Genomic DNA, 11,323 nt, shown 5'->3' with positions numbered 1-11,323 from the left:
GCAAGGATTTTTTTGAAATATTCATGTTATCTTAGAAATTCTTGAAAGTATAACTATACAAAATTATTTATTTAAATATTTAGTTTAAATATCTTATAGAATAAAGGCATTTTTAATTGTAAAATAATTAAAAGTGACTAAAAAGTTATTACAAATATTGAAAGAATTTATTAAAGGGCTTATTACATTACTTATTTGTTAGTTGAATGTTTAATATGTATTTAAATAAATTTTATTTAATTATTATATTAAAAATTCCTTAAATATTCAATTAAATTATATATTTTTTCTCAGTGCATTGCACCCGCTGCATTTGTTATTTGCCTTCTTCTCCTTCATATTTGTGTTCTTTATTTTGTTTCGCCGTTTTTTTTTTTTGCCTATGTGTTTTTCCAGGAATTCCGTCACTGATATGCAAAGCAAAAAATAATAAAAAAAACTACACAAAATAAGTTGGTGAACGAAATAAAAAAAATGATTGCTGCATTTTTCACAACGTCATTTTCTGGAAAATAAATGCAGGAAAAAAAAACGAGAATTATTGTTTGTTGTACAATAATTTATGCAAATATTGCAGACGCGCTCAAGAAGAGAAACTTTATAATTATGACAGGGCGGGGGGTAAGTGGGAAAAGGGTTCTATATACAAGGGGAGGGGGGTGACTGACCGTCATTAAATCAGTCATTCAGTCAGTCAGTCATTCAATCAGTCAGTCAGTCAGTCAGTCAGTCAGTCAGTCACTGAAATTGAGCTTGTTAAATGGGGTTTGTTCTTTTTCGGACATGGCCCAAAGACAGTTTAAAGACAGCAACAGTTTGAAATTTTAAAGAAATTATTAAGGAAATAAATAAGAAAGAGTTTATGGATAAGAGTTATATTAATAAGATTTTAAAATTTAATTTTATATATTTTTTTAAAGAATTTTCCAAGGTTTTTTTATATAAATCAGTAGTGCCTGGAGGGTCAGTTATATCCTTAGCTTTTTACTTGTTCTCATAAACTTATTTAATATAAATTAAATCGTACTTCCTTTACCTAATTTTTCCTTTAAAAATAATGTCTTATTTTAATTTTAAATTTAATTCAAAAGTTCCCTAAAGTACTCTCATTTCTTTTGTCAATTTATTTCTTGTTTATGGCTTGATTTTAGGTGAACCCTTACCTAGACTCTATAAACTTTTGTTTATCTCTTTGACTTCCTTGACTTGTTTGGCATATTTTATGCACATTTACTATATATACATACATATTTATATATTTCTATATATATATTTGTCTGGTTGATGTTCCCCCTTTCCCTTTGTTTCCAATAAAACACTCTTGAAATGTTGAGATGCCGTGACATTTGTCCGTTTATTCCTTCAGCCGGTCGATTGACGTCTAAAGTTTCATAAATTCAACTGAAATTTCCAGTGCGGAGTTTGAAACCGCAGAGCAGAGCAGAGTAGAAAAGAAAAATCATAAACAATTTCTAAAGTTCTAATAAACAAATGCAATATAGATTTTTTTACACTTTAAAAATTGTTTATAAGAATAATATTTCTTGTATATATTTCTTTTACCCTTTCAATGTCTTGCTCTCTGTGGCTGTTCTTTGTTTTATATTTTAATTATTAATGCAAAAATTTATTGTCAACATTTATCATATTCATATTTTATTCCTATATATTTTTTTGTGTTATTTTTTATGTGTCACGCATGGCAACAATAATGGAATTTGCTTGCTGTCCTGTTTGAGAATGTCCTTGTGCTTAGTAAAAAAAAAATAATAAACTGCACATTGCGAGAAAAGCAGAATAAGGGGAGAGGGCAAAATGGTAGATGGACAGACAGACGAGACAGATAAAATAAATGGAAAATGCGCCACAAAAGAAAACGAAATTAAAAAACGCAAGACGCAGAGAGGAACAAGAACAACACCAGACTTACCCCGCCTATATTATACCCTCCTTAGTGCCATTCCCATTCAAATTCCTCATTCTCCTTCATTGCCTTTGCCATTTTCCCTTATACCCTCTTCACACCCCTTGCATTTTCCCCTCTCTATTTCCCATTCAGCGCGTTTCCACCTGCAACACGGCGGAATATGCAACTTGCGACTGTCGAGGGTTTTTTCAGTTGTTTCGTTTTTTTTTTGTTTGTTTGTATTTTTGTATATTTTCTGTCGTTGTTGTTGTATCTTTGTATTTTTGTGTGTCTTCTTCTTTGGTGGTGTCGTCCTGGGAAGTCCCTAAGATTAACCCTTTTGGGCATTTAGGGGGTGCTAGTAGAAGGGAAAAAACCCCTACCCTTTCTAGACTTTCAAAACGTATCAAAATCTACTAAAAAAAGAAGAATGATGAGGAAGTCAATGAAAACTTTGATACCACTATTATATTAATTCAATATATTATAAATTATTGTTTAAAATACTTGATATATGAACCTGAAAAACTTTGATCAATCTTGAAAAAATGGTATTTATATTGAAAGATTTTTAATATTGCTATTTTTCTTAAAGAAATCACCGCAAAAAAAATAATGTAGAATGAGTTAAATATAAAATAAACTAATATATCCGAAATATACATTTTATAATTTTATAAATGAATAAATAAATAATTAGAATAATAAGTAAACTAACGTCGAAAATAAATAATATATAAAATAAATATATAAAACAATGTCATTGGTAATTGTAGTATAGATATAGATCTCCTTATGAAAATTCAGTTTTATATAAATTGATATATATATATATAAATTATTTCTACTCTTAATATCCGAAATACCAATATATTTTTTCTTAGAAAAACATTTATTGTTTTATTTTATTATTATTTATTTATATACCAAAAATATCCTTGAAGTGGTAGTTTTTATTATTTTATTTTTGTATGCTTATTTTCTTAGATTAACTTGAATTATTTAAAACAATTTAATTACTTTGGCTTCAGTAAAGCTATATTTTTAATAATAAAACTTTAATTAAGCCAAATACATTTAAAAACTTATTTTCTTAATAAAATAAAATTATATAAGACATACAAATATTCAATATAATTATTTAAATATAAATATTAGCAACAAAATCAAACTAAAAATGGCTCCTTGCTATTTTTGCACAAGGGTTAATAAAAGTGTGTCGATATAGGAGAGGGGATAAGTTGCATATATATATATTTTTTTTTTGGGGGGTTTTCTTCAACTGTCTGCAGTTGCCTCAACTGTTGATGCAACACACACCATACTACACACACACACACACACACATCAAACAGCTGTGCAGACATTTTAAGCAGCCTGTCGTCATTGTTTATGGGAATTACATATGTATGAGCCACGCACACGAACACTCAAATAAATATATATATATATACAAATATATATGTTTATATATATATATATATCTGTATAGACGTAGACATTTTCTAGACTCACTTCTAGTACGAGCTTTTCTCTGTGTCTATCAACAATGCGTCTCGCCGTCTGACTTCGGTCTGACTCCCCGTCTGGATGGATGTCTGGCATTGGTTTCACTGTCTGTCTGTCTGCTCGTCTGTCCTATTCTGACTACTACCGACTACTGTCTATATCCTCACCATTTTCTCCTACTGTCTATATATATATATATATATATAACGATATATATATATCTCGTTATTTTCCCACCCGCTGGTTTAGGGGCTTGCTTTTACTGTCTGTTTGCTGTCCACCACGTGAGAGGCTTATCAGTGCGTGTTTTTCTTTTATGGGATTTCATGTGTAATTGAACTGATTGTTTTTATTTTATTTTTTTTTTTGTATTTAAATTAAAGCTGAAACATTAATTCACTAATCTAGATATTTATTTCCAAGCATTTCTGTCTAATTAGGTTTCCTTGCCACCTTTATAATCTTAATTTTCTTCCTTTTAATCTTTAACCTTTTCATAGATTAACTCAAGCATAATTTTCTACCATTTTCCTGTATTTATGTCTGTGTGTGTGTGTTTGTGTGTGTTTTGAACTTGAACTTTGAACCTACTTATGGCTGCTGCTTGGCTAAAAGTCAAGGAAAAATGGAAACTTTTTCAATGCCACCACGTTGATGCCGCAGACATAAACTGCCAGATGGCTGCTGCTGCAGCTAGCTACTTCACTCTCTCATCCTTTCTTTTTTTTTGTTTTCTTTTGGCTTTTCCAGTGTTTTCTTGCTTTTCCAAAAGCTTCCTCAGCTTCTTATAGTTGCTGCGCTGCTGTTGATTAAAATATGCCAGGGAGCAGATGTATATTCATGGATATATGTATATATATAGAGTTGAATTAATGACGTCAGGAGGTTGAAAGGTTAAGGAAAAACCTAAAAATAGAAAATAATTAAAAGGAAAAAAAAAGAAATTTAAATAAAAGAATTTATGGAAAAACTGAAGTAAAAATATAATTTAATATATAATAAAATAATAAATAAATAAATAAAAAAATGAAACAATAAGTCATGTAAGAAATTTTATATTTTAAGGAAGAAAACGTAATGGTTTCCTTTAATCTTTTTCTTTCCTTATTTATATATTATTCAATAAATTATTTTGTATAATTTCATATATTTTTATATATTGTTTTATTAATTATTTTTTGTATAATTTTGCATACAATTTCATATATTATATTATTTATTATATAATATATTACTTTAAGAAAGACAATTAAAATATTTTGCAGTGTTTTTCTTTTCATTTTTGCAACATTTTCTTGTTATATATATTATTTAAATTATAAATATAATGCTAGATTTTTCCCTAAATTATTTGTAACTTTTTTTAAGCATTAAAAAAACCCCCTTTTTAGGGGCGCCTCTGCTGCTAGACATAATTCAAGGCTTGAATTTTGTCGCTCACTGTTGAGCAACGACGTCATAATTAAGCCTGCCACATGTTGCAGTGGAAAACTTTTCCCTTTATGTCTGTTCGCCTGTGTGTGTGTGTGTGTGTGTGTTAATTTCACCAAAAACATTCAACCCGAGTTGCTGTGTGTGTGTGGCACTTGAGGCAACAACAACCCAGACAGTTAACAGACTTTTCCAGACAACAACAACAACAAGAACTCGACTATGTGGCATTGCCATTCAACTCGGTAACCTCTCCCCCCCGCCAAAGAACCCCACCTCTTGTTACCCCCTTTCCCTTTACCCTTTTTCCCCCCAAAACAAAAACAAAAACAAAACCAAGAACAAAGAACAACATTCATTTTGGGTAATTAAAATAGTGAAAGTTTCACGTACACATTTCCGCCAACACACACACAAACACACACTTGTCGTGTGACATTTGCCATAGCCTACATTTAAGCTAAATAGACTAAAATTTGATGAGTAATTAAATAAATTCGAGAAGGGCTTCCCAGTGAGGGGGCATTCAACTCGAACTTGAGGGAAAACTTGAACTTTCGAGCGAGACATACAATTAAATATTCTGCAAAGGTTAATGCCAGTATTTTGGCACAGAAAGGGAGAAGGAAAACGAGTTTAAGGAAGTGAATTTAAAGCATTTTCTCTAAATTATGTTAATTATTTAATAAGGTTTAAAATGTTGAAAAAATTGTAACACTTTAGTTAGTCTAGAGCCTTTTTAAGACAGGAAAATGCAGATAAAAGTCCCATTTCGGGCGCCATTGCAAGGATACCATGATGCAACATTATCCTTTTTAATTGATTCCAATAAAGTAATACATTTTCCTAAATATAAACTATTTAACTATAAAAATATGTAATGTAAATGTAAATTTACACATTAATTACATTTTTCTATAATTTTAATTAATGTAATCATTTTTCTTTTATTCTTTTTAGCATATTCTTCAAAATTCCAAATTTCAACGAAGAAGAAAGCGTGTAAAACTCAAAGAGAAACCGGCTAAAACAAAAACAAACCAAAAAAAATTAAAAGCTTAAAGGCAAAATAATAATAATTCCCCAAAATTCGCAATCTCGGCAAATCGAAAGGCAACTCTAAAAAAGAACAACAACTCTACCAACTGGAACACGCTACAACTCTGGCAGCGCTCTCTGGCAAATATAACAAAAAAAACCCAAAAAGCAAATAATAATAAATACAAAGCAGACAAAACAACAAGGAAACATTCTCTCTATCCCTCTCTAATCACACACACACACACACACATGCACCAACCGTCTCCCTCACACTTTTGACCAACTGGACCAATTAAATGTTTATGGCTTAAAAACACTTGAACAAAACTAAACAAAAATAAAACAATTTTCGTTTCTTTTGGGGCAATTAAAAAGAAAAAAAAAAGAAAACGAATCTTTTCGAACTTGGAAATAAACTTTCAAATTTTCGAAAACAAAAAGTCAAGGAAAGAAAATAAACTGAGACAGTGTTGTAAAACGACCCCCTCAAAATATAAAAATTTCGGTGTGCGAAAGTAACAAAAGAAGCATATTTTTAAACAAAAAAGGGACGTCATCAGCTACAACAACTACAATTTTAAAACAAAACTACGGCGACAAAGGCAACAACTACAACTAGCAGAAAAGAAATACAACAACAACAATAACAAGAAAAAAAATCAGCAAACAAAACAACAAACAAATAACAAAACAAAAACCCAACAAATCGACGTAGACGACGGACCCCTACAAAAATCAATTGAAAAATTGAAACTTATGGATTGCTGGACGGGTAACGCCCGACTGGCGAGTGTTTTAGTTTAAGGTGAGTTTAACATTTTAATATATATATTTTCTATATAAATAATAGATCCTAATTATTTATATTTATATATATTTTAAGGTATAAAACATGCATCTCTTAGTACAAACTTCTTAAATGAATTTTTGAAGTAACTGCAAACCTTCTTTCCCTTGTTTTTTGTTAATTTATTTAAAAGAGACTTAATGAATGTTAGGGAAAATTAGCAAATATTTTTTAAAGTGGAATTTGAATATTAAATGAAAAAAATTATGGGTTTGATAGTTTTTCTTCTTTCAATTTATTCTTTTAATTGAAAAAAAAATTGTTATTAATTGTTATTTAAAGGAAACTTAATAAATATATTTGGGGAAATTTATAAATATTTATTATAGTGAAATTTAAATCGGAAATGGTATGGGTTTAATAGTTTTTCTTCTTCCGAGTTATTTTTATAATTGAAAAAAATCTCATATAAAGACTGCCATTGAAATTAGTGGACAAAACAAAGAAAATGTGGGACCTTTCCAAAAGGCATATTATGGTACATTATGTTGTTAAAGCAACCATTAGAAGGGTTGTCACGGATACCTTCTATATATATATATTCCATATATATATAATCACAGATTTATACCAATACACTTGAACAAATTAGGGGTGGACCAAAGCAGGAGGCAGCTGCTGTCAATCAAAAGGCAAAAAAAAAAATAAATCTTTGACAGCGCCATGAATAAGCCTCAACTATGTACGTGTGTGTGTGTGTGTTTTGCTAATTTTGGAAACTGCAATTAACGCTAAAACACACAGACATACAAACCTTCGGCTAATTAAAACAATTTTGCAATTGCTCAAAGAAGAAGGAAAAAAAAAGAAATAAAACAAACCACAAAAAAATGTTCAATTTAAAATGAGAAAACCTTCAAACAGCGCCATGTTTGGGCCACACAATTGTTTGACAGCAAACACACACCCATACTTCACAAATATATATGTATATATATATATATATAATTTTTTTTTGTTTGTACGATCTTTTAGCATTCACTTCCCATTGTCAAAAAAAAAAAAAAAAATAACCAGAAGAAAAACGCAGACGCCGTCGCTCACTTCCGCTTTGATCAACTCGAAAAACCAAACACACAAAAATAAAGAGAAGCTAAAATACAACAATAAAAAACATGTATATATATATATATAATAATAATAATAATGCACAGTTTTTTTGTGTTTATTGTTGTTGTTGTGTCATGCATTAAACACATTTTTTGGTGCTTTTTTCCCGCTTTATTTTTCTTCTTCTCTCCTCTTCTCATTATGATCCCATATGCGCCGCGACCTTGGCCTTCAAAAAATAAAAAATAAAATACAAAAAACATCAAACAAAAAAATTCGCAAATACATTTTTGCAGTCTCTTTTTTTCCCCCTCCGATTGTGGTTATTTGCCTTTGTTTAAGGTATATATATATATGATATATATAATATATATATATTTTTTTTTAAGGAAGGGGTTAATTTAAAGAAGGAGAAGGGGGGGACACCCTGCGTGGTAAATTGCATGGAAATTATATTAGAAGTTTGGTAATTCTTAAGGGAAATGAAAGGCCTTAAATAACTAGTAAAAATTATAAAGAAAAACAGGAAATTGATTTATTAAATAAAAATATATTTGAAGAATGTATTATACTCATTTATAAAGACTTGTCTTTAAGTTTTAATAATTAACTAAAGACTCTTTCATTAAATTTTATATAATTTTTGGAATCATAATTTTAGTCAAAAGCCTAAAACTAAATGAAGGAGTCATTTCCGATCCTATAAATCATATATATTCTTGATCAGCATGAGCAGGCGAATCGATCTAGCCATCTCAGGAAGAAAAATAAATTTTCGAAATTTTTTCAATGTTTTTCATTGTAAAATTTGGACAAAAAAATTTCTAAAAAATCAAATTTTTTTAACTTATAAATTTAGGATGCAGGTTTATAAAACTAATAAAAACTAACATAGAAAAGTTTCCCGAATTGAAATTAATGCATTTTTGGCTCAGTTATGATCGTTTTTCTGCACAAGTTTTAGTAAATTTTTAAGTACCTGCAAAGGCGTTTTTCCCAATTTAAATCCTTTGGGTTTTTATAAAGTTAAATGTATTATATCTATTTTAAATGCAATTAAATTAAATAGGCTTGGACGTTAAAATATAAATTTACCACAGATCTATAACATTTTTAGATGAATTTTAATACATTTTTTTTCAAAGCTCAAATTAAAATACCTTTCTCACATCCTAAAAGTTTCGTCTCAAGTTAAATCCCCAAGAATATCTATAAATTCGTTTTGTTTAATAACCATACAACAACAAAAAAATTACTCGAAAGCATTAAAAGCCAAGTTAATTTCCTTGAAGAAAATAAGAAACCCCTCTAGTCATTGTGTTGAAAAACCTTTGCCTCCTTTCCATCAACAGTTTTCTTCTGCACCATCCAAGTTTTCCCCCAGTTCCCAGGGTCAGGCAAATGCCTTTTCTCATTAATAAAACGTTAGCACCCGTTCAGACTGTGACAAAATTAAGGCCTAATTGATGAAACGGCAAAACAAAAGTTATTTCTATTGATTGAGAAGGAGAAAGAGCCAAGAGTTTGAGCCAAGAGTTGAGCTAAGAGCCGCAAAGTGAAATGCAGCGACGGAGAAACGGCTGCTTACATAATTATGTGCAATTTATGCGCAACGTGACAAATCAATTTTCCCTCAGCCGCAATGCCTCGATGCCGTTTTTCTTTCTTTTTTTTTCCATCTACCTTCTTTTTCCTTATTTTTCTTGTTGTTGTTGTTGTTTTTCTTTATTCGTTTTCTCGTTTTTCTTTGCGTTGTGCGCTTTTCTCGAAAGCGTTGACAGCAAAACAGATCTCTCTGGATTTTCGCACGCTCAATTGTTGGCCAGAACCGTTATCCATGACTTGGCCTAAAACAAACAAATTTATTAAATGTGAATAAAAGAAAAAAAAAGGGGTTAAATAAATAATAAATTTAATAGGGGAATCTTTGGTTTAAAAGAAAAAATTTAAATTAAAGGGTTTTAAAATGCTAAGAAATATAACAAAACTGAAAGAAGTAAACAAAGTGTAGTTTTTGGAAGAAAAATATAATTATCAAGGCACGATTTTAGAAGATTAAACAGAATTTCTATATAATAATTTAAAATTAATTAATTAATTTAAATATAAAAATTTCATTATAATCATAAATTGAATAGAGAACAATACTTTATTTTTTAAAAGAATAATATACGTTTTAAGCCGAGGTTTTAATAAATATCAAATAAAGGATTTATGAAATATTTGTAATAGCTATAAATAATATACAAATTTAAATTTATAAAAGGCTAAGAAAATAATAAATTAAATTACTTTATTTTTTAGAAGAAATATATAATATTTAACCCAAGTTTTTACTGAATTTTTTGACCAAGTTCCTTGAAACAATTATAATATTTAAAATAAATATAAGTTAGACACATAAAATTTCTAAATTTTTATCTTATTTCTTGATACTTTAATTCTTTGACTGCTTAATAAAAAACATTTCCGCATTCTTTGTTCGTCATTTTACATATTTCTAAACATTTTTTTTATTACGCATACGCCTCGTGTGTGCGTGTTAAATTTTTATTTAATATTTCTTTTTCTTCGCTTTTGCTTTTTGTTCAAATATCAAAACACACACGCAGCTGCATTCAAGAGTTATTTTTTTATGTAATGCCACACTATATATATCACTTAAACTATATACACTTATATATACTATATATATTTATATTTTTTTTATCGAAAATGCGTGCTCAGCTAAGCATTGAAAGCAGCTGGTAAAAAAATAGTAAGAAATATAAACGGAAAAACTCACGACGCAACAACGTGCAATTTGTAATTGTTGTTTCTTTTTTTTTTCTTACTTTTTGCCACGCCCATAATCGCCCACACGGTGTATATATTTAATGTGGCGCCAGTCGCAGCTTTTCTTATTATTACTTATTACGGAATACTGAAAACACTTCAGCTCACACGTCAGAAAGTGATTGCAGCACTGCGATTTGAGATACGCATTGTGAATATGCCACATATATTGCTATATATGATTATTATTATTGCAACCCGATCTGGCCAGGTGTTTTTTTAGCCAGTCCTTACTAGTTTTTTTCTTTTTGTTTTTATTATATTTGAGCCTGGCTTTATCGAGAAATTTCCAGCTGCCTGTCATGCTTAAATTTCTCATATTGTAAAGGGTATTTGTTTATAGGAAATTGTTTTCTAGGTTAAACAAAAGATGGGTTTTTTTTTGTTTCATTTTGTAAATTGGTCTGAATTCCAATTAAGGGAAATGAATATAACATTTATCAAGCAGACATGCAATACATTTTAAATTAGCCTAGGACTAAGTAACCTTTAAGGAAGGCAACTATTTCAAGGTATGAGATAATGAAGAATGAATTCTATAAATTTTAAATGAGGTATTTTTTAAATTGTTGAACTGGATATTTAAATATATATATATATATATATATATATTGTTGCGAGATTTTTAATTAAATAAATTACATAGATACAAAATAAAGTGTTAAAGGAAGTGTATTATTAATATTTATTGTTATTTGTTTATA

The 11,323-nt window shown here is 29.1% G+C and overlaps 1 protein-coding gene and 1 long non-coding RNA gene across 13 annotated transcripts in view; one reads left to right on the top strand and one right to left on the bottom strand.

Annotated features, from left to right (window-relative positions):
- Positions 1-11,323, top strand: part of mamo (maternal gene required for meiosis) — a 198,240-nt gene that overhangs the window by 33,442 nt on the left and 153,475 nt on the right. For all 12 annotated transcript variants that reach the window (XR_015272290.1, XR_015272289.1, XM_086835647.1 and 9 more), the window contains one exon: positions 5,807-6,692. The gene's annotated coding sequence lies outside the window, so the exon portion shown is untranslated. The remainder of the gene's footprint in view (positions 1-5,806; positions 6,693-11,323) is intronic.
- LOC147643210 (uncharacterized) lies at positions 3,898-9,631 on the bottom strand. The gene is made up of 2 exons (XR_015272291.1): positions 9,468-9,631; positions 3,898-4,321 (listed from the first exon to the last, which is right to left on the bottom strand). It is a non-coding gene; the product is annotated as an uncharacterized LOC147643210 (long non-coding RNA).

Source organism: Drosophila serrata, unplaced genomic scaffold, assembly GCF_035046125.1.
Source record: "Drosophila serrata isolate PLE 108 unplaced genomic scaffold, ASM3504612v1 contig_276, whole genome shotgun sequence".
Taxonomy (NCBI): Eukaryota; Metazoa; Arthropoda; class Insecta; order Diptera; family Drosophilidae; genus Drosophila; species Drosophila serrata.
The sequence above is the reverse complement of the archived record's forward strand: the minus strand, read 5'-3'. Positions and strand labels throughout refer to the sequence as shown.